A 24,868-nucleotide genomic window follows, 5' to 3' on the forward strand; every position below is an offset into this window, starting at 1 on the left:
TGAACATAGAATGGTGTGTGTAGCTGAGTTAAAAAATAAAAATCGCACCCCACAAGTTAAGTCTGTCCTGTGGATGGAGGCAAAACCTAAAGGGACACCAAAGGGATTGTGGAAATTTAACATAGAAGCAAAAATAAAGGCCCACATGGGCACAGGGCCACAGTACTATGCATTGTGAATGTGGGAGCAGGCGATACCTCACCAATGCCAACTGGGCACTTTGCCAAGTATCGTAAATCCACCTTGGAGAAGGTTTCTAAAAGGGAGGTTTGGTGGGAGTATTCAAGGTGTCCAGTGTGGTGGAGCCTCTTCTCAGAGCCAGGAGGATTTTTGCGAGGATGACTGCAGTGTGGAGAACTGGGTTATGATGATAGATACGTGAGGTCTGTCCCACCTAGAATCACTTGGGTACAGGCGCGTTATAAATTACATATATCATATCATATCATATCATATCATAAGGCATGCAATTGGTGTGACCCCTACTTGGTGGGGATTGAATCGATGAGGAGTGGTGCAAATGCGCAGTTTGGCTTCACTGGAGATGGAATATAATGCAATATGCTGTTTGACTCCAGTGTTAAAAGGACTTTGCTCTAAATACATTTGTGGTTACTGAACTGTACTGTAGATGAGCAGTTGGACACGTTTTCCTTACTCCCTCCCCCTCACCAGCATCATACTGGAACAGCAGGAGATTGGCCCTATGTAAGACTCCATGTGTTATGCCTATACCACATTGAGTGTACAAGAGACGATATGCACTCAGTCAACCGTATTGAATGTACCCTCACACTGAAAGTGTGGAAGGATGCCGTATCGAAGGGTATCAGCATGCACCACTAAACATCATGGAGCACTGAGTGAAATCTGACGTGGATAGAGTGATGTCATAAAGAAGCTATATGAAGCAATACTATAACAATATGAAAATACTTAAGAGTTACGATGGATGTAAGTGAAGCAATAAGAGAAACATGTACGAAATGATAAAGTAATCATGAATGTAAAAGAAGACAAAGTAATTTGCTGACCAATATGTGTGCATACGCAGTAACGCAAGATAGGCAAGATACATAGTAGCTTGCTATAGGGGAATATGTAATGTGGCAAGGATGGCCATAGTTGGAAAATGGATGCTGGCTTGTGTAAATATTCAATTCAACTACCTCAGAAACAAATCAGGGTTGCAGAGTCAGGAGACACTGGAAGGACAGCTTTGTGTGCAAAACAAAGAGGAGTTTATGTTGGCTTGGGAATAAGGATGCTATTTTTAAGGAATAGCTGCAAAGCATAAAGGGAGGGCGATGTTTAATCCATGAACGAAACATATTTCTCTTAGATTAAAAGAGAAGAAAACATCTGCAAAAGCCAAGTATTAGCGAATTAAAAGTATACCAAGTCTATACAAGGTAGAGTGAGCACGTCTCTAGAGGCCAAGAGGAGCAATGGCATTCAGTATAATTAAATCAAATAGCAGTAAGTAAGAGCCTGAAATTGACACATTTGTGGTCTCTTCACATAGGACTCAGAAGTCGAAAACAAGGGCTATTCATTAAGTCTCGGATGAAGATAGTGATGTGCTTACACTCCCTTGAATGTCGCCGAACGGAGAGCGGCTACAAGGTCAACTACAGACGGAAAACTTTGGTTCATGGCCGGTCTGATGAGAGATGATGGACTAATTGGGCAATGTAGGGAGTAGTCTGAGGTGATTCAAGCACCCAGGTTTCGGTTTACTTGCATGCTGCTAGCCGAGCCAAAAGTCCAAGGCTGGGTGAGAATGGCAACCAATCAGTGGGTCTATGGGACAACTGCTATACAATGTTGCCTAGACCAATCCGGTTACACTTTGTTTACTATAATCATTATTATACATATTTAGAGGCAGTTCAAAGAGTGTGTCTTAAAGATAAGAGACAGTCAATGAATTACTTACCGATATACATTCTATAAGTAGACATGTTACCCCAACCAATCCCTCCCTCCAATAAGTTTTATGGTTTGGCACATAGGATGACATCATAGATGACACATATTGTGGTATAAGACGTCTGTGTAATCAAGTGTGTGTGTGAGTATGCAAGCATATGTCTGATGTTTGCCAGTTGACCCTGCTTTATTACACTGGGAATAAAGTAGTACTTTGCCATATTCTTTGAGTCTGTCCAGTTATTTGGTCTGAGATCTTTATTGGTAATTCCATCTAGCACAAGAGACAATTCAAGGTGCTAGACCATAGTACCTTAAAGGAGTTAAAGGCACCTGCCATTAAACCAGGGTGTTATAATAAGGAAAAGTTCAGTTAGTAGCTATGGTGTGAGTAACTCTGGGATTCAACGATAGAAAGTCCCAATGTAATGAGTACAGTGAAAGGGGCTCTTGGGGTTGAAGGAATAGAAACGATTGGAATTTAATCTGCACCCTACTGCACCAGAACAAGTCATGTTGGTGCAAAGAGCATAAGAAAGAATATCACATTGGGAGAAAGACTGTCTTCCACTCCCTAACATAAACAAAACAAAACTAACATAAACAAGCTGGTGTTCATTATGTGTAGGTGCCAATATTTTTCTAATTTAGGTGTAATGTCAGTGTACCACCAAGCGGGATTACATTATGATTCATAGAGGTTTACAGTGTTTGTGACACATGACAGTGTTTTTCAGTACAAACGCATGCTGTTTTTCCTAGTATTGGCTTTGTCAGTGTTTCCAAAAATGATGCATAATTTGTTCAAAAGGTGTTCTCTAGTTCAGTTCTTTCAGGATGATGATGATATGTTGTTGGGAGGATCTAACAGAAAGGAACATGATTGCAACCTGCTGAGTGTTCTGGAAAGCCTACAGAAACATGGGATCAAGTTTTGTGGTAGGGTATATAGGCACACCTGGTACTGCACTGGATAAGTAGGATTATGGAGCAAATTCACTGAGCATCATTGGGGGACGCTGTGCAAACAAGGGTTGTGTGGCTATGCCTTGTGTCACAACAACATGAGGCTATTCGGGGTGGGGAGTATACCTGTGTTCTCTTGTACAAGGAGCCTTTCTTGGAAACCACACAGCACGACAATGGCGAACATGGCTACTGAGAAATAGAGACATTCAGTAAGACCTATTAGGAATGACCAATAAACTAACTCAGCAGTAAAAGAATAACAAAGTAAACCATGTAGTCCACAACAATGACTTGAGAAATACTACAGCACTTTACCCATTCATTACAGGAGTTAAACATACAAAGACGTACAGACTCAAATAGAGCCTTGAGAGGTACTTTTTTTCGGGTTGACACACGTGTCGGCTACAACAGCAATGCGATTTATACATTGAAAAAAATACCCTTCCATAGTAACTGAATTTGTGTTCAACACTATTCATAAATATTCATGAGGATTAGTCTCATATTGGACAAGAAAAGCTTTTGTGCTAGAGAACATGGGTATAACCCTCGAAAACCCCCAGAAACATGGGTTGACAACCTTGAAGGGAAAATGTGTGCACAGGGCATGAGAGATTGATTATTTGGGTCACCATTTCACAGCAAATGGGATGCGCCCAAAGGTTGAGCGTGAAGAACTGAATCAAGAATTGAAAAGCTGGCTTCATGCTTTGGCATGTCGCATGTACCAAACGTTTGTGCAACACTTCACTGCTTAGGTGTTGAAAACAAGAGGCTTACTTAGGACAATGTTTGAGTATTTGTGGCATGAAAATAAATGTGGTGCTCCCGTGAGGGCAGTTTGACCCCTTAAAGCCCTCCATTTTGATGACTCTTGCCAGTCTGACACAAACACATGATGGGGAAGGAGCAGTTATTACACATGCATCTCACAAGTGGAAGGGGCCAGCGCATTTGCTACTCTCTTATTTATTGACTGGGAGACATTGGTAAGCTATAGATGGATTGAAATATTTAAATATTGTCTTTGGGATCCCTAGGTGCATTGCCAACTGGGTTCTCCTCATGCAATGCTATGAGATTGCCATGGAGTACATTACTCAAAAACGAAATGTTCCTGCAGGCTCATTATCTAGGTTCCCAGTGGTTGGGGGTGAGAGCATGGTAGAGTGGGGTTCACACGTGGTTGCAGTGTATGACAGAATTGTGGTGCCCAGAGATGATTGGAATGAGGTGAGTGTCAAAGACAACATGCACGTTTGTGTACTGAGGGTGGCTTGATAAATGCAAGATAAGTGAACCACAATGACACTTCAGGCAGGTGATGGAGAAATTGAGCGTGGAAGGAGACATTGCATATAAAGGTGGAAAGGGAGTCATTCCAATGGGGGGGACAATGTGATTGGTGAATATTGCTCATGGAGGCACATTGACGGGGCCTGAACCAAGCTGGTATTGTGAAATGATTACTAGGGGCTTAGCTTTGATTGGTATGTAGAACATCAGTTAAAAGGAGAGTCAAGAAAGCATGGTTTCAGACAAAACTTTTACAAATGAAAACCAAAACACCAATCCCATTCTTTTTCCGGCCACGGCGTGGGAGGATCTATCAATGGACATACTTAGGCCATTGAGAATGTACCAGAAGGTGGGGTGTTATGGGTTGTGTTGGTGGAACAATATGTAAAATGGGTTGAGATCTAGGTACTTTAGGAGGTCACTTCAGATAGTGTCATCTCACTCTTTGAATGGGTGTTTGGTCAGGATGTCCTCCCTTCAAGCACTTTTACAGAAAATGGACCAGTTTATTAGTGGAAAATTTGAGAAATGTCCAACCGAGCATGAAATTGCACACAAGTATCATCCTGAATGCAATGGTGCTGTGGAAAGGGTGAATAGATTTGTCATGGAGACTGGCTAGGTCCTGTGTGGACGATGAGGACTTTTCAATGTTGTCTAGAATTAAAGCTATGCAATTTGCTCCTCACACAACGGGTATATCACCTGTGGAGGTTTTGGAGTGGGCCAATGATGGTTGAGGGGAGCGAGCTGCGATCCCGCCTGTGTATGCACCAGAAGACAAAGAGGGCAGTCATGGGAGAGCCATGTGAAAGAAAGATGCAAGAATTAAAAGTGGGAGACCTGGTGTGGGTGATCAAGCCTGAAAGTGTGCCTAAACCATGTCCATCAAGGATCGCGGGTGTTGGTGAAACCCCTGTAAAGTTGGAGAATGGACATGTATGGAATAAACGCAGTGCCACCCAGGAGATCTACGTAATGTGCCAAGGAGGGAGGTGTTTGTTGATTTGAGCAGCCATGACGTCAAAGCACTTAGAGCTGCAGAGTGCTCTTTGTCATTCAGAAAGGTGATTTATCATACGGGATATGAGGGCCTTGGCATTCCGTGAATGTCAGTTGAGGAGGCAACCAAGAGAAGGAAGATGCAGCACAGAAATACAAAAATTAAACAAGCTATTCAATTGTACCCGTTCCTGTGTGCTCTTCTTCACAGCACCAACCACACCCACGTTTTCAGGATTACCACTGACCAAGTAATGAATCCCTGCTTAGATTACCTGTATTCAAATTAATTTCATGTGGATGCACTGAAAACATGGAGTGGATCTTGATCTTGGGGAAAGGGAAATGGAAAGGTGATCCCTACTTCAGAACATGCAACATTTTGTGCCCCTATTTCGTATATAGTAGGATATGATTAGATTAGTAAAGTACTATTAATTATTTAGTTTTTCTTATTTATTTTAGATTTTTAAGGCACACACCGTAAATGCCATCACTTTGTAGTGCCTTATACTACCTAAATGTACCTATTTCACAAATTGTATTGTACCACTGCCATTTTTACATATACATACTTTCCTTTCTTCGATGTTAAGCTTGATGTAAGGATGAATATCTTTAGGGACATATAATTTCTAGATGCTGACTGTTAGGTCAGACTGTCATTGTTGACTCTCAGATTGCTGGTTCTGTTAGTCTCTTTGAAGAGGGCCCCTCTCTATGTGGGCATATCTGTAGGAACCCAGAGCCATAAACCTGGTTTTATCTGGAATCAGGGATATCCTGACCTCGACCCCTGCAACTGTTCTTCATCTAGGGACACATCTGCATCCCATCCTAAAGCCCTTTATATCTACAGGAGATTTACTGGCCTGCATCCAAAAGGGCAATCCTGTGGTATGTCACCTTTGCAGATAATCTGCATTCACCAGCCTGAGTGTCATCTAGTGTGGGTCTCCTGACATCGTATCGGTCACTCAACCATCCTTCTATATCCATGGGCTTTGTATTCAGTTCCTGGATCAGATATCAGAACCATGACCTGCAAAACCTGACATCTTCTTTGACAACTGCATCCTCGACCGTGGGTTGTTCCGACAAGACTCAGCAGGCTCTTCCACTTTCTTTGGGTCTTTGGGCCTCGACTCCGTAGCTAGAGGCCATCTCCAGTCTTCGAGAGCTTCATGTGCAGCTCATTTTCCAAGGGAACGCCACTGGGTCTGCTCTGTAATCTTCCTCGCCTGGGGGTATCTGGTCCTCAAAGCTGGTCCGGGAGCTCATTTGGTGAGTTCCTACATCTTTTCCAGTCGAAAGGTTGCCTGGTCTGAAGCTGTTCTAGAATGCTGGTAATATTGAACTTTCTTCTCCATACGGCAGTGAGTTTAACTACTAATTTGGTCACTGTTGACAATATATTGTATCTATATAAAGAAGGCTGTGCCCATAGTTAAGATTGCATGTGTGTCTTCTGTAATCTTTAGTCTCATCAATGACACGTGACAAAATGTGCCAAGCCTTAAATTGTGATAGATTACAGTGTAGATGCCAAATTTGGTGAATTTTGATGAACATTTTCATTGTTTCCAAACTGTCAAAAACACAGGTTTTTCAGTTTTGCTGTGTTGTAAATGCCGGTAGCCAATATATAGTCTTGCAGGACAGACATCTCTGACAGCTTCAATTTTTGAGATTGCTTTGTGCATCAACATTGCATGCAGCAATTTTGCACGTAAAATAAATCAACAGAATCTGATCAGCCAATTCCTAGATGAACAAATGTGAAAGTCTCACATTTAACTACATTTTCATGAAAGATTTTTTGATTTCCCTAAAGAAAAACGAGGAATGTTACCATTTCAAAAAGAAGGGTAATTCACAATGAAATTGAAACACTTCAAAATGAATGGCAATATCTGAAATATATTTCTCTTTACAGGGAATTAGGGTGATTTTTTAAAATAAAGGTTCAAGTCTACAAACATCAGATATGAAAAGTTACTACAAAAAGCCCAATGAACTATTTCTCATATATAAACATAAAAGCACACACCACAAACCCAATCTTACATTACACCACGACTTTACAACACTCACTTCACGTATTAGGGCACATAAATGTAAACACTAGTGAAAGTGAGTGTAGTGAAGGAGTGGTTTAGTTCCGTAGCGTGAGCTAGGTTTTAGCATTAACCCCTGTCAAAAAGTATTATTCAGCTAGTGAATATGTATATATTTAGCCATGTCAAAATGCCAATAGCCCTTTGTCTTCTATCAGAAGACATGAAAACTTTAAGAAGCTTTAAATGTAGCTGACAGAACATTAAAAGAGGGTTTGATTTAGTACACCAGTCCATGAACTAAACAACTATTGGCAGGTAGGTGGGTTTGCATGACAGAAGGCCGCCTGGTGAAAGCCTGAGCTTTTTTTGATTTGTATTAACTAAAATGTTTTGGGCAATTCTGTTTCTGAAATAGAGGTCTGCTAATTAGACCAATCTTTCATATAGCTCCATGCCAAAAGCATTGTGCATTCATGTTCCTCTGCTGTACTCTCAGTCGACATGCCAAACAATTACCGCCCTATCACCAACACAGCATTTTTGCTTAAGATTCTGGACCGGGTGGCATATATACAGATTGCGGAGCACCTAAAGTCATACCCCATCCTCAATGACCATCAGTCGGGCTTTCGAGTTGGATATGGCACTGAAACCGCATTGCTCGAACTTAAATCCAAATTGATGGCTCGCATGGATAACAAAGAGGCTTCTCTGCTTATGTTATTAGATCTTTCCGCAGCCTTCGACCTGGTGGACCATGACATCATGGCCACCAGGTTGTCTGAAGTGGCTAACTTCTCCCCATTAGCTTGCAAATGGGTTTTGTCATTTCTTAGCAACCGAGTTAGCAGAGTCTTCCAAGGCAACGCCGAATCTGAGCCCATTCTTACTACCTGTGGAGTCCCAGAGGGGGCCTGCACTTCCCCTTGCTTTTACAATATATTCACGGCTCCTTTGTTTGCAAGGTTAGACCATGAGAATATTATATTTACCAATTACGCGGATGACACTCAATGTGTCATCCCTCTTCTTGGATCTCACAAACTGGATGAAATGGCCATTAATAAAGTTTTCACTATAATTGAAACCTGGATGGCTCATAACAAGTTAGCACTAAACAAATCCAAAACCAAACTATTGGTAGTTGGTTCACCACATACCATTACTAAACTTGGCTTACAGTATGACAACTTTCAGCTGGGTGAAGAATCAATCAAACCTTTGAAAAAAGTAAAAACATTAGGAGTAACCTTTGACCAACACTTGTCAATGAAACAGCATGTTAGTAGTATTGTGTCGTCTTGTGCATACTACATTAAACTCTTAACACACCTAAGGCCCCTCATTTCTCAGGATAACGCGGAAACTATCGCGAGAGCAATTATAGGCTCAAAAATAGACTACTGTTCAAGCCTTCTGATGGGAATGAACAAATCCGAAAGTAATAGGCTGCAAACCTGTCAAAATGGGGCTATTAGAGCCGTTATGAAACTCAAACATAAAGATCATGTCACACCAGCGAGACGTGAGCTACACTGGCTGCCTGTGGCCGCTAGATCGCTATTTCGCACCCTAACGATTGTCCATAAGTGTAGATCTGGGAAGATGCCTGGTTACTTACAACTACTACTACCCATAAGATCTAACACAAGAGCTCTTAGGTCGAATGACTTGTTCCTTCTATCTGAACCTAAGTGCAACACTGTCAGAACAGCCGACTCAGCCTTCTTCTCTGTTGGCCCTAGAGCCTGGAATGCTCTCCCTCTGGAGCTAAGATCCATCGAATCTTTAGAACTCTTTAAAAAAAGACTAAAGACACATCTGTTTCATTAAATGACTTTTTGGTCCATGATTTCACCCGCTCAGCCCTGCCTCCTGAAACCGTTCCTGTTATCTGTTATATGTGTTTTTGTAGTGGCCTCATGCCTTCGGGTTCATGGCTGCGCTATACAAGTATATTAAAGTAAAGTAAAGTACTAGCCTCCTGACATCGAGAACACCAGCCCAGCAAAAGCCACAGGGCAGGTGCAAAGATCCCATGTGCATTCCTGAAAGCTGATAGCTTACAACATTTCTGCAGGCACTGATGGATTGTTTGCATCTCTGATTCAAATCACAATAATTGTGTCAGCCTGGTGGCATGTTAAACTGTAAAATAAAATGCCTGGTTATGGCATGGTGGCTGCAAGGGTCTCACAAGTATTGTGATATCATAGTGTTTGCTTGAGGTCTCGGCAATGTTAAGGCTGATGTGTATTAGCCGTCTGGCCTGGATGTCTCCACATCTCCACAAATGAAGTGTGGACAATGTCCAGGAAGCTGCCTCTTTGATCCTCTTTGAAGAATGGCAACACCATCCTCCCAGCACAGAGGAACCCTCCCTGTGAGATCTCCTGGGAATCAGTGCTACAAAGGCAGCACTAACGCAACAAAGCCACACTCACACAATTGTACTGATCACTAGAGTCTCAGAAGTCAGCAGACATGGGAAGACATTGGGTCAGAGGAGAGAGAAGTGTTGAAAGATCGGTTCCACCATCCTGATATCTACTAGGGCCCTTTGCAACATCCTGCCCTCTGCATTTCCTGCAGAAAAGGCACTCTGGGTATTCTTTAGCCTAATCTCCTGTGACATTTTGCCTTTATAAGGAGGGGAAACCCTCTCCTTAGTCGATTCATCCCTGCACTTTCAGAAGAACAAGAATAATTCAACTGAAACCCTGTTGGTGATACACTCTATTCCAACGTCCTCTGCCATAGGAAAAGAGAGAAGATTCCAAGGCAGAGTAGAACTCTGCCCTGTAACAATCTCGAAGGAAGAGTGGAGATGAACAAACATTTTTCTCCCAGCTTAGCACTAGAACCAGGATCCTGTTAATTGGAGGTGAAAGACTACCTAAAGGTGAACAACCTCCTGTTCGTACCAGACAACCTCCTGGACTGGAAGAGTGTAACTGAGGACTCATCTTTCCCTTGGAGAGCCTGGTTTGGGCCACTAGCAACCCAGAAGTCCAGAAGCAGCTGGAACTCTGTTTCATCACCTCAAAACACCTTTAACCTGGTTCGACAATCCTCAAGACATTTATTAGAGTTGCTTCAGGACCTGTGGTGCTGCATTTGGCACTCTATCATATTCGAACAATTCATGTACCTTTTAAGTCATCCAGACACTGGCTGGACCCATTGCATCATACCACTTTGATCCACCCGATTTCTGGCTCGACTCAATAGGGCCAACTGATTTTCAAGCCGACTTGACCTATTGGAAAACATCCACTAGTACGTCTTTAATGCTGACTCGACCTAGCAGATGCATTGCTCCATCAATGACTCAACCGTTTCCCCAAGCTGTTGGAAGCTCTAGACTTGCTGGCCTTAAATGTAAAACCATCGCAATGGCAGGACGCAAATTGAACCAGTTCAACGCTGGCTTACAAGTGAGGATGCAAGCCCACCTTCTTGAGCTTTTGAAGATATCATTTAACATTACCATTGCTGCTAAATTTATCGTGCCTGAAAACACTGTTTATCAAGCCAGAGTGCACTTTCTCATCAAAGTCTTCCTTTTCTGTGTTTCTTACAGGAATGTGACTTTAGTGTTTTTCATTAGTTGATTTCATTGATTTATTAAAGTTCCTATTTTCGAGAACCTTGATTGTACGTTCTCTTATTTTAGATCCATTGTACTAAAGCTGTCTGGGTTGCGACTGTTATCAGATCACAACCCTCTTGAAGGTATAGCCTGCCGTTGGCCCATGTTACAAAAAAAGGCAAAGGCGGAATACCTATTGGGCTGTGCCTGTTTCACATTTATGATTGGGATCATTGTAGTATGGGGCTGAGTATGTGGTGCAGTCACTACACATCTCTGTGCTCCTGCAGAGCAGTAGTCATTTCATCACAGTGTGGTCTTGGGCTTCCTGCTGTCTGGATGGGATCCAGGGTGATGAAGCGAACACAAAATGATGGCATTTCCAGGTTACAAGCAGTGTGGAAAAGGTTAGTCCTTTGAGCTTTGTGGAACTTTAGGAACTCTTCTGCACAGCTGAGGTGAGGTGTGTCGGCTTTCCAGGGAGTGGACCTTGACCATGTAGATGACCATCCTCTCATTCTTTTGTGTCTAGTCGAGCTGATGACTCAAAGGTTCCGAGAGCTTCACTGCAGATGTTGGGTTGACGGATGTAGTTGGCAAATGAGTGCAGGCTATTGTGCATTGTTCCTAAGAGTGAGATGTGGAACTATAGCTCTTTTTCCTTGCCTAAAAAATAATTTACCTGACATATCTCACCACTATGTTGGCTGCAAAATCCCCCGTGATGGGGCTGATATATTCGCTTGAGACTTTATATATCTTTTTGCCATTAGCTAACTTCTTGTCATTCAACAGCTTTTATTATATGTGCTCACACATGCCCTGTCTACAACAGAAATGGTTCACGGTTCTCAGGCAAATTATGGCTCAAGTTCATGTCATAGCCAGAGATATAGTGTATGTGCATTTTGTGCAGTAGTGTAAGGACCGACCTTTGTGTCAAAAAAGGCAGGAGCTAATATATGTACAAAGGGTTGTCAACAGAGTTGCGCTACAAAATATTAATTGGGCAAAATCTAACTTAGATTGTATCCCCCTACGTAAAGCCATAGTCTTAGAACCTCTATGACTACCATTACAAACGTTTCCTTGCTCTAATGGGATTGGTAGTGTTCGGCACAATAATTTTGCTCTGGCAATAACCAGTCCCCATCCTCTTGACTGCTTCTGATAGTCGCCCTGTTGGTAATGTGGTCTGACCAGCTGCTCTTCCTCTTCCACCTTCATTCATAACCATCCCCTCTAGCTGCAGTGGCCTGAGTTTGGCAAGCTGCTGCTATCTATGGCATCCCATACTGTGAATGGCATGAAAGTTCTTGAGGGCTTGTATGATCACTTCCTCAAGACTGGGTTGTCATTTCTCCACCAGTTGCTTTCCAGGTAAAGAGAGGTGATTTAGAGCCGACAAGGGGGTAGAGGGGGATGTTGCAATTTAAGGTTGGGCTTTGTCAGGTAAGAGTTGTAGGTGTTACTAATGAGCAATATGTGAATAATAGGGCAGCCATGTTCCTGTAGGTCACAATTTGGAAAAAGCTTTTTTCTAGCCAGCCCATATTGAAAGGCTGCACGTTTCATTTCTCCTTTGTTTTACTTTTGCAAACTGACTAAGCGAAGGTCTGGACGGGCAGGGGGATGCCAAGCAATGTTGATTAATATGGCAGAGGAGGATTTTTCCCAGGGTAACGTAACCCTGCCAGAGCAAACCCAGGTAGAATTTCCATTATAAGAATTAATAAAATAGCAAGGAATTATTTTACAGCAACGGTGCCTTGCAAGTTTTTTCTAAGCAGAGCTGGCAGCAGGCATGCAGAGGAGGGTGGGAACTTAGCAGGTGGTGTGGGGCAAAGGTAGGGGATCCAATCAGAGAGCTGGGATATGGTGTCCCACCTTGGAACTATTCTGCTGGAGCGCATGTTATCTTCAAATCAACTAAATCTAGTCCCGTCTTGCAGCTGCATAGCTAGTTTTGTATGTGGACTGTTCCAGCCAGTCAAAGTGAAGGGGTTCTGCTGGTCAGCATATAGTAATAGCATTGAGGGGAGGGAAATTTCAGGATTGTGATGTTAGAAATGGGTGGTGCAGGATTTGGTTTCAATAAATCAATAAATGTGTTTGCCCAGTTAGAGGGGGGCAATGTATTTTATCCAAAGGGGCTTGATGATGCTCTAGTCAACTAGGTATTTTGGCCTGCCCTAAAATGTAACTAATTTGAATTACGTTAATATGTGTTCAAGTGTACAAGTATTGTATCCTGTCAAGTTGAGAACCTTTTCAACAAGTTCAGCTCACAGGGCTGTTTTGAAATACATTCTCTCACCCAGCTGTGGGACTTTTAATAAATATATGTTTTTCCTGCACAGTGTACACGAACCTTTAGAGTACGGTTACTGCCTTTCTTTTAGATCACCCTTGTGAAGTAGACCTTCTTTACACAGGAGTGGTAATCTTTGTTCTTTTAAATTGAATAAATAGGATTGGATAACCTTACAGTCAGTCATGATGGACAAGAGCTACAGTTTAAGATGTGTCTTCATTGACAGTAATCCCAAGCACCGCTCAAACCGACTGGATCTTAGTCTCATGTCATTAAATGATCTGCGATAACTTTAAATATTCTATTAATATTATAATTGTTCACTCCTCCCATTAGTAAAGTAACCCCTACCTGCCTCCTCTTGGGAAAGAATTGCTGAATGAAGCAATAATATTTAATAGTGTTTCTTTTTCTCGTTCAACCGAGGCTGGGAATGCTCAACACTGTACTTTAGGTATTTAAAAGCTGAGACACAGTTTCACCACTGGAGAGATGTTTATGTTTCAGACATTTTTACATTCCTTGGGTAACTTTTGCTGTCCCCATTTTAAAGTTTGTGTCCCCTTACTTTTGCGAACATCAGCCAATGGGCTTTGAGCCATGCCGTAAGAACTTCAGTGACACATCTGCTGGGACACAGATTTCCCCCACAGCCATCCAAGGCAGTGGATTTCTCTCATAATTACTGCTGCCTGATGCTGCCTTTTCAATGCACTGTTTGACTGTTTGCCTAACATAAGCATTACATTGGACCTTGAGATCTCCACCCTCCCTCACATTAAAGGCACTTCCAAATATGACATCAACTACAAGGGCTAGAGCAATCAATGACACTTCACTGAGAGTCTGGAGTTCAGTAGTTTCCCTGAGCACTAGATTGAGCACAGCCGTCAAGGATGTGTGTCCTAATGACTCAGGCCACGCGGAATGCGCATGCTGAGATTACAGGAGCTGCTGCCCTGCAAGGTGGAATATTGCATCAACCTCAATGCAGCACCGCACATTTTGCAGGAGGTTAAGGTATGGTCACATATCAGCTAGGGCCTGCAGAAGAGGGGCGCTTGGAACAGTATTTGATTTATGAAACACAGTTTTCCATTATTACTGCCCACTATGGCTACAAACAATAGTCTACACTATCAATAGTCTGCTTATGATGGCCGTATAAGTATTAGTAAGTAGAAGCAAAACCAATTTAGAAAGTGCAAAAATATTTACTGGGAAAATTCAAGGCGCTACAGAAAAGCACAATAGAAACAATAACTTGCAGTACAAATATAACAACATATAACGTATAACAACCTAACAGTATATAGCAATTGAAATCCTTACAAAGCCATATTCGAATAGTCATCGAGGGGTTGGGTAACAAATTGGATCAATGGCCCAGCACACGGTCAACTAAATATATTAGGTTAGCCAAATAACAATAAGCGTTGCGGCAATCTGATTTTAACATTTGACAACCATGTGCTCTTCCTAAGAGATATTCATCCCGTGTGTTCTTGCGGTCTTTTCTTTCTCTCATGTTAGCTTGCTTGCCCAAATGCAAACCTGAGCTAGTACACAGCGTTCCACTAAATGAGCGAGAGACAATGGGGCTGCGACCATTTTCCACATCTGTTTAATAAGTATTGTATTGTTTTGGCCCTGGAAAGCAAGCCAGCTACACCACTTGCTGGCCATGGAAACATGCTCACATTTCTTCAAAAGGAGGCGAATGGATTAGGTTAGCCAAATAACAATAAGCGTTGCTGCAATCTGATTTTTGCAGTTGCCAGATGCACTGACATACAATGCTGTAATCTGGCCATCGGTACAGTTTGTATGGGCTGGTACAATGCATTTCGTGCAGCAAGGGACAGTTAAACAAATGTTACACAGATAGCAAGATGTCTGCCACCGTCATTACTTCATGACTTCACTGAAAGGCAAATATAAGCTTAAAACAGCATGGTGTGTCACTATGCACTGGGGAACCAGTTCTCTTTTCCCTTTTTTTTCTTATAAGTCAGGCAAACTTTTTAAAAACAATATTATATATTTTAATCAAACAGTGTTTTTTTTTTTTAATTTTAGGCAATTTTAAGTTACTGCCCACAACAGGTAACACATGTTTAAAAAATCAAAAAGTAGATTTCTGCCAGGAAGGTTCGAATCAAGCTCACAAGGCTGCTCCTTTTTTTCAAAGTCAAGTGTCCAATCCTCTAAACTACCAATGCTCATGCTAGCACAGCTGAAGACACATCCCAACCAATGCTCATGTTAGCACAGCTGAAGACACATCCCAACCAATGCTCATGTTAGCACAGCTGAAGACACATCCCAACCAATGCTCATGTTAGCACCGCTGAAGACAAATCCCAACCAATGCTCATGTTAGCACAGCTGAAGACACATCCCAACCAATGCTCATGTTAGCACCGCTGAAGACAAATCCCAACCAATGCTCATGTTAGCACAGCTGAAGACACATCCCAACCAATGCTCATGTTAGCACAGCTGAAGACACATCCCAACCAATGCTCATGTTAGCACAGCTGAAGACACATCCCAACCAATGCTCATGTTAGCACCGCTGAAGACACATCCCAACCAATGCCCATGTTAGCACAGCTGAAGACACATCCCAACCAATGCTCATGTTAGCACAGCTGAAGACACATCCCAACCAATGCTCATGTTAGCACAGCTGAAGACACATCCCAACCAATGCTCATGTTAGCACAGCTGAAGACACATCCCATGCTGGATGAGACTGCATGTGGTGATGGCAAGGGATGTATGTGATCACTACGCCGCCGAAAATGGGGGCAAACAAAAGGCTGAATACAGAAAAGGCGAGGCGTAGTGACCCCATAGATCACTTGTGCCTGCATCCCCATACCCATGTTCCCTTTTTCTCCCTACTTACCGTTCGACGGAACACTTCTGTGTGTGCCGCCGACTCCCCTCTATCCCTGTGGCGTCAGTTCCGGAACACTTCTGTGTGTGCCGCTGACTCCCCTTTATCTGTGCGGCATCAGTTCCTTTCCACTTACGTGGGTCGTAACTGCCACTGCAGGGCCCTTTTTTATTTTTACTTTATTGTCCTCTGCTATCCATGTAATGGAAGGTCGAGCTCCCCTTGTTCGGTGTAAAGGGATTCGAATTTCTTTTGCCACCGAATGCACAGTAAATGCACATTCAGCATTTTTTATCAACATTTTGGGCCGATACCATGGCAAGCACCGTACTGGAAACAGAGTTTTGAATTGTGCTATGGCTTGTAAACCTGGGCAGTGTCTTCAATGCAGATGGGATTTGATCAGTGTGCTGCCAGTTGGCTCGATTGTGCCCTCCCATTCTTATGTCATTGTATTAATCTATACAAGAACTGTCCACCGTAAGAGTCAGGCTGCTTTGATAGGATACTGCAGTAGTAGGATGAATCGGTGTAAAAAGCAGTCAAAGGGGTTCTGTGATGGAACATCAACACCTGAGCCGCTTTCTTACATAATCAGGGCATTTTCTGTTACCGTCTTGTCCTTTTACCCTTCACGGGGGCACCCATGTCAGTCACTTCCTCAGCCCTCCACTGCCCAGCCCCTCTTTAGACTACCCTTCCTCCACACACACACCCACCCACGTAAGGCATTCAGTAATCTGTAATGTTGCTCCTGTTTGGGACTTGGCACCGTTTTTCTTTTTTTGTAAGGTAAGTACCCGTCATTACCTAATGGAATACGTTTTTGGGGACGTTGTTTACCTGCCAATTGTGCTCAAACATTACAATAGAAGTTGTGCTTCCTGTATGGGCCTGGGAAGAGGCCCCAAGGGTCCACAAGCAGACGTGCAGGCTCCGCGAGGCCGAGAGCAGGATTTTAGTGCAGGACTAGTTTTGGGAATGTCTATAGGGTATTAGTCCCTCTTTCACTGATGAAATTCATGCACGTGCTTGTTGTTCAGGGTGCCATGTATACTTCAGTCACTGTCCATCGCTGCCATTCTATTTGGCTATGATTATTGTTCATCCTCGCTGTCTTAAAGGTCGGAGAACCCTGCTTGTCTCTGGTACTCTTTGTATTTATGGTACCAGTGCTCCTCTCATATTCTATACACTTGCCATTCTTGTCTTATTGCTATTGCCCTATTGGTAGGGTCAGTTGCCTTTTTCCGTATGACTTGATGTTATGTTGATGTTCGTTTCTGTCTGTCTATGGTGGTATATGCTTCTCCCTGTCTGTCACTGGCATTGTATGCATCTGTGATCTTTACATGATCAGAGAGTTCTGCGGACTTCTGCACTCTTCCTGTCCTTTGTGAGCTGTAGGGCTTATTCTCCCTGTGTGTCTCTAGTGTCCTCTAAATCTATAACTCCTAATTGCAGGTGGTACATGTAGAAAAACGCCCTTGTCTCCTGATGTCCGGCTCTGTCTGGCTTGATGTCTTGAAAATGAACAACCTACTGTCTGCCCTTATGTCCTATAGATGGACTTCCGCCATCTGTGCTTATGTTTTATAGATGGGCACTCGTTGCCTCATTTCTGGTTGCTCACATTTAAGCTCCCAGATAAAACTAAAGACATACAACTAAAGAGCTTTCAAGCTTCACTCAGCACTAATTCATGTATTAATGACACCTCATTTGAAAAGTGGAGTGCGGCGTCCGTATTATACTTCCTTCAGACTAATCCTCACATTGTTGTACACTGACTAGGGGCAGGCTGGGAAGATGGGCATGGGCGCTATTGCCCCCCACGGTGGCCGAGCTGTTGCTCCATGGGCCACAGCTGTAAAAAATTGAAAAATACCTAGTCCAGGGTCTCTAAAAAAACAAAACGAACAACTGAATGATATCCTGTATCTTGTCCACAAATTATAAAAGGAAAGTTATGTCAATCATTTCTAATATATATTTACTTCAGAATGTGTGGTTGAGGGAGACGTTGGTATTGTGTGAGGAAAGCAGGGTGGCCTGCAGTTAGAGGCAGCCTCGAGCCTCTGTATCCTGACAGACTTGCCTGGATTGGGAGCACGTTGCTGCACGAGCAAGTTTCAGCGCTACACCTGCTCTTCTTTTAAGAACTGAATGAGCGTGGAATGAAGCAGAGTGATCTGCAATTAGAGGCAGTCGGGAGAAGGTGGAGAAGTAGAGCGGGTGGCGAGAGAAGCGCGGTGAGCACAGTTGCCTACAGCTGGGAGTTGAGAGTGAGGCACTGCATGGTAAGACATCTACCTGATGCTGCCATCTCTTGAAACTGCAGCTTCTGCTGGATTCATGTACAATTTTGAGAAGTAAAATACTGATCCTGGTAACAGCGGGGCATCAGTCCACACAAATGACCCTCTAAAAGACCCAGTATTTATGGAAACCAATGTCCACAACTCCATAAAGCATAAAAGCTCCCAGACCACCAATGCAACCTCATCATCATCATTGAGGATACCGCTCTAGACTCTGCAATTACCCCTTTCCTCCCTACTCTCTCTCTTGAGTCTATTTTGACTAACATGGCTCCCCTTAACACACTGGCACTGGTGACGCTGCCTAACATCAGTTTGTGTGCTAGGATGAGGGCAAGATGTAGGAAACAGATTACAGACATTTTCAATAACAGAAGTGCAAATGATCACGAGCTAGAGCTGCCTGTCAAATCAGCGCCTTCTGATTTTCCTGAAAGGGGAGCGATGATCACTGGTAACATGGTCTCCATGCTCGAAAGCGTTTGTTTGATGGAGTCTGAATCACAAAGTTCTGAATCTGGTCCTACTGAACCTATTAAATGCAACCGCCTGTCTCATTAGGCTCATTATCAATCACTTCGCTATATATGCTGTTCTGTCATCTAAATCACTTCCAAATTCCCTGTCCTCTTCACCTATAGATAATCAGCCGTTGGCCTTGGGGGAGTGGGGGGCGGGTGACTTCGCAGATGGGTCCAGCTTCTATATCTGCATTAAACATGGTCCTCACCCCCATGATTGTTTTTTATGACAAAATCCAGGCTGAAACGAAACAGCACTTTCAACAACACTTTCAAGTTTTTCAAATGTAATATCTTCTAACAACCCCAACTCAGATGGTCCAGCATGTACCAGCCACTCTGCTTCAGAAGAGGGATCTCCCTCCATGTGAATACTGGAAATATCACTTCCCCTAACCCACTATTGGAAGAGCAAGTGGAGATTAGAAATAACAAAGAAAATAAGAAAAACAAAAATCGGCAAAAAGCAAAGCTTAATCGTAGATCTTCATGAAAATGTGTAAGAACCCTCAGCATGCACCCAGAAGACTGCACCGCTCCTTCCTCTAAACCGATGACCCACACAAAAATCAAGGATTGTGTTCTAAATAAATCGAAATGTCACCAAGTTTTTCAGGAGGGCTACAAGAGGAATCCTTGTTGACATCGGTTATTGAAGCTGTTGAGATTTCTATGGAGGCTCACTCTCACGAGTCAATTGCTATTTCTAGTAAACATCACCTTTTGCCAAACAATCTCACCCAAAACGCAACTCTATCGGTTCAAACAGACATTAGCAATCCTCCTAAAGACTGGTCTCATAACAAAAGTCTGTGCTGAAAAGAAAACATAAACGTTTCTAATAAGCCTGAAAGGCTTGAATTCATACTATCCGATAGACATAGGGCACTCCTTAGCAGAACTAATGTCCTAGTTCTCTCCTAGGATATGATAGGTTACAAATAACTTAAATGTCCTAGTTCTCTTCAATGAAATCCCGAAGTTGAGACTAGTAACTACTAAATAAGTAGTTGAAATCTTGGACGATAGCTGCTCTGATTTTGTTGCCCTCGAAGTCCCTTCAAGAATCATTAGGGACATGTTACTCTCAGAGGCAGAAAACTTCAGAAAACCTCAGATCCATGGGCTATGACATCGCCCCGTTGCAGCACGAAACTATCCAACATAAAATTCAGCCTATTGTAGGTAGACCTCAGGTCTTTCAGCCCGCAGTTGAATTACTTATAACATGCTGGAAGAGTTCAGGATCAGAAAGTATTGGGAGAACTGTGAAAATCAACAACCCCTATTTGGGGTGCCTCACTGACTGGTCCTGTCTGCCGGCAGCCCTCACGAAAACACTGTCCCATCAGGCAAATTAAACCTCCAGTTTGCATCGTATTTGATATGTTATAAATCACCTTATGGAACACCAAAGTTCATTGTAACCTTTTGTCAAATGTTATTGTATGCAGTTCCTTGAAAACGCACTCCATAATTCTATTACAAGTAACATGGTTATCACAACAAGGATTTTACGACGGTTACAATATTCCTTTTCAGCCAACAATTTGCGTCTCAAAAGGGCCTCCATCTGTTGATCTGTTAGTAGCTGTAAACATTCTCTAGGGTTGTCTATTGGCAAATCCTATTCGTCACAATGTGGTCTGTTAGCCACTGAATTTCACTTCGCTCTGAAACCTTCAGTCTTTATTCTTTTCTTCATAAATATTTATTGGAATCCAGCAAAAAGTGAAATCAGTTCCTTTCTTAAAAAGTTAGCAACAATTTTGGAAAATTGGGTAATCAAATTTGAGGGTGGACACGACTTATTAGCTGGCGACTTGAATTCAGCATTTTCTAAGTACGATGATAACAGCTTAGATGATTTATATATACATGTAGCTTTTGATAACTCGCGTGGTTACCGGTCGTCAGCCTTCTGCAAATCGTGGGAGCTAATCAGACTTAATGGTAATCTGAAGGGTGATTTAGAATTTTGCGACACATGGAACAGGGGAAATAACACCAGCTGTATGTGTAGCAGCTCTTACCTTTTTCACAGTTGTAACACATTTCCATAGTAGCTTCTTCTTATATTGACCACGGTATGCTGTGCACTTCTTTTTATGCCCACTTTCCGAGCCCATGTAGGGTGGTCCCTCCAATTTGATAACTAATTCTGCGGGAAATCGTATTCAATTAGAAAATAGGCATTTTTAATAGAATCATTTTGGAATCTGTTCGAAATCTTGAAAATAAAAAAAACAGCTGGATTTTTCCTGCTATAATCATTATCATATTTTTAAGGCACAAACTTGTTTTAGTACTGTATAAACCTATCATTAATCAGGAAATCCATTTTCATGTGTTTGATCCCCTGTTGCAAACAAGGAAAAGAGAAATGAAAAGAAATATTATACTCATACAGTTGGGTCATGAACTCACAATGGTAAAAGTCAAATTAATTAAGAGGGTACGCCAAAGTTATATGAATTGGCTTCTGCAGCACAAATATCAAATGTTCATCAGCATGCAGAAGTCATGTTTAAAATACTTTCTGCTGGACAGGACACACAATTTTGGCTATTAATTAATTAATGCCATTGAATGCCCCTTTGAGGTAGCTAAAGAATATCCTATTCTGGAATCCATCTGGATTGACCATTTCATTGCTCTTTACACAATCAAGGTGACACCCGCCGGATTTGAGTTAAATATTATCTCTGCTCATTGGGCCCTAAACTTTGAACAAGAGGATATTGTATCACTTATTAAGAAAGACAGTAGTTCATGGGCCCCAGGTCCTAATGGATCCAATCAAGTTTTAAAATGTACCCCTAAGCTTTGAGCTTCAATTTTCTACAATTTGGTAATAAATATCTTAATTGAAAAAAGGACACCAATTTCATGGACAATGTTTTTTGTAGTGCCGATTCATAAAAAGGGTAACAGGGCTTTTAATTACTGACCTATTGTGCTTTTAGACGTAGACAGTAAAATCTTTGCATCCACACTTCTGAGAGAATTAGAAGAATGTGCCACTATATCGGGCCATATAAATAAGTATCAGACCGGCTTTTGAAGAATGATTGGCACATCATTAAATGGAAAAAATAATGAACCTCTGTTGAGCAAATTATGTGATGCAAACTCTCATCAATTTTTTTTAGGTTTCGTCGATTTTAGTTTGGCATTTGACCTTGTTAATTGAACCAAGCTATGGGAAAAGCTTGAGAAATGGGGTCTCCCTCAGGGTATTTTGAACATATTGATCCACTTACACTCAGATAGCAACATTAGAGTGTGGCTAGATCTTAAAGGAAATGTCTCAAAGTGCATCAGCAATGACACTGGAGGCAGAGTAGCATGCTTGCTCCCTGACTATTTAACATATATTTGTCTGATTTGGTAGATCACCTAGAGGCTTCTGTCTTCGCACCCCAGCAGCCTAACGATCAGCGCCTTTTCTGGATTGCGTATGCCAACCATGCTCTTCTTCTAGACCATATGCAAAAGAGTTTGCAGCAAATATTTAGCGCTTTAAACAATGATGCCTCATTAAATTACCTCAAAATAAACAAATTGAAAACAAAGGTCATGGGATTGTCACCCTCAAATAAACAAATTCTCTCTAGGTAGACTATTGCCAAAATACTGCTTGAGATAACAAAGCACTTAAGTACTTGGGCGTTCCAATGCTAAATCTTTTGAACAAAATAGCTATAATCTCCTACTTGTGTGCTAAAGTGGAGATAATAAAGCCCAAGCTGAAGAACCCTCATGCCAAATACGGCAGATTCTCATTTGTCCCAATGATTCAATATTACAAGATGAAGGCGATCCCTAAAACAATAAATGGCATGAAGTCCATCCTTTGGTATGATTGGAATTAAAATTCCTTTCTTGAGCATTTTTATGTCTTCCAATCTGTTGGAGGAAGGATGGCTCGGGGGCAACACGTTTGTCTTGAAAGCAAGCCAACGCAGTGCAAAACACATTTGAATCCTGATCCTGTGCTTAGAAACAACTCCTGGTATTAAGAGTGCTATGAATAAACAATTATTTACTACTCGCGGTGTTACTATATGAAATGGGCCTGATTTCTCTTATAGACCGTCTTGCATGGAATTCTTTTCTCTTATATGGAAAGATTTTGGCTTCAATTTGTTACACTTTGTACGTTGATCTCCAGATTGCAATCCTACCAAATAGGAATGCTATTGTCAGGCATCAGCGTACAGATTGCAATGAACTATTAGATCATTTTGAAAGCCCAGAGAACCAGTTGGTACTGATGACTGATGTAGTCGAACAGCGTCTGTGGGTATGGGGTTGGATTACCACACGGGAGGCCATAGTAAAATGTAAGTTACCTCAGGATTTGGCCATTGAACTCATAAAACTGCCCCCTTCTTGAAATTTCAAAACCGAGAATGGAGGCAACGGTTCCTTAGATTCAGATGTAATCTGACTCTAACAAGGCAAATACTGAGTACCAGAGACAGATTGAACGTCCTTTTTGTAACCATGATCAGATGAAAAAGAGACGAAACATATACTCATTTATTGCCCATCACTAAGAGAGCAGCAGTTTTTTGGTAAATTTATAAATTATATGAACATTTTTGACAGAAAATTATTTTGGCAAAGTTTGTTTTTTGGCACTTCTACCTCTCTTAAAATTGCTGTTTTAAGATTTGTAAATCATCATGAACTGATTAACTTGTAATAATTACCTGTGTTTGACTTGTATTTGTAGAGATCCTTTGAGATGATCATACTTTTAAGAATGTTATGGCATGTAATTAATTGTTTATCTTTTTGATAATGTTGTATGTGAAAGGTGTTATATGAACCAGATACCAAAAAGAAAATGCCTTTAGGAGGGTGGGGCCACTGCATTGTGGGCTTGGGCCACTGCGCTATGGGCCACTCAATTGTACTATCCCCTCAGGCCAAAAGCTGCCAGTCCCTGCACCCCGAGTGATAATCTCATCTGGATGTGACATGAACAAGAAATATTAGAGGGCACCAGAAAAAAAATAACCACATTCCTGGAAGTGTGGTAATAGGCCAGTAACATTTGAAACAATCTACAGGTTGCACAGAAGTATAAAGCCCATGCTACTCTGTCAGGCCAGTCCTTACAACACTGCCCTATTGTTCAATGAGCCAGTCTGAGCTTGATATGAGCTGCCACTGCACATCTCATCAGTATGGAGTAGGCAAATGGCAAAGGATATGTGTATCTCTGTAGCCCGGGCTAGTGCACGCCCAGGAGCACCTATGGTGTAGGGCTGGTGCTACAATAAGGCCACCACAAACAACTGTTTAGAGCGCCACTGGCAGAGGGATACTGGTGGTGCCACTCAGGCCCTAAAAACATGGGTCTCATTATGAGTTTGGTGGTATTTCGGCAGTAAATCAGCCGAAATATTGCCAAACTCGATTACTGCTACTGCTACTTGGTCCTACGGATTCACCATGGGATGACAGGTTGTGATAGGGCGGTGTAAATCCCCATTTTCAGAGTTCATGGGCCTCAATGGCGATTTTGATGGAATTACCGTGAGTGGTAATTCCGCTACTGTGATTCTGGGATTTTGAGGGAAAAGGGGAGGATTTACCTCTGCCTTTTGGCAGAGCTAAATCCTCCACTTTTCCTCCACACTCTGAATTTGGCAGTGTGGTAAAGATGTAAATAATTCTGCCACCGCCCAAAAAAGTGGCGGTAACAAAATGACCTACACTTTTTTATTGTACTGGATGAACTCGTAATGAGGCCAGGTGTGGCCTCATTATAAGGCCTCATTATAAGGGAGGCACAGAGGCATTTGGCGATATGCTCGCCAAAGACAGGGTGCTTTGCTTGTGGCCCCATCAATCCTGGCGCCATCCATTGCGTGATGTCATCATTTAAGACATTGCTTCTGAGGAAGGGTCACTTTTAACGTTACTATTTGCATCA

At 42.2% G+C, this 24,868-nt stretch overlaps 1 protein-coding gene across 5 annotated transcripts in view; it reads right to left on the bottom strand.

Moving 5' to 3' along the window:
- The window catches only part of GRM2 (glutamate metabotropic receptor 2), an 833,735-nt gene that overhangs the window by 561,029 nt on the left and 247,838 nt on the right, over positions 1-24,868 (bottom strand). For 3 of the 5 annotated variants that reach the window (XM_069644038.1, XM_069644032.1, XM_069644035.1), the window contains one exon: positions 20,952-21,079. The exons of the other annotated variants lie outside the window; for them this stretch is intronic. The gene's annotated coding sequence lies outside the window, so the exon portion shown is untranslated. The remainder of the gene's footprint in view (positions 1-20,951; positions 21,080-24,868) is intronic. 5 annotated transcript variants of the gene reach the window in all.

The sequence above is a fragment of the Ambystoma mexicanum genome, chromosome 2p (genome assembly GCF_040938575.1).
Source record: "Ambystoma mexicanum isolate Mex_15411 chromosome 2p, UKY_AmexF1_1, whole genome shotgun sequence".
In the NCBI taxonomy this organism is placed as follows: domain Eukaryota; kingdom Metazoa; phylum Chordata; class Amphibia; order Caudata; family Ambystomatidae; genus Ambystoma; species Ambystoma mexicanum.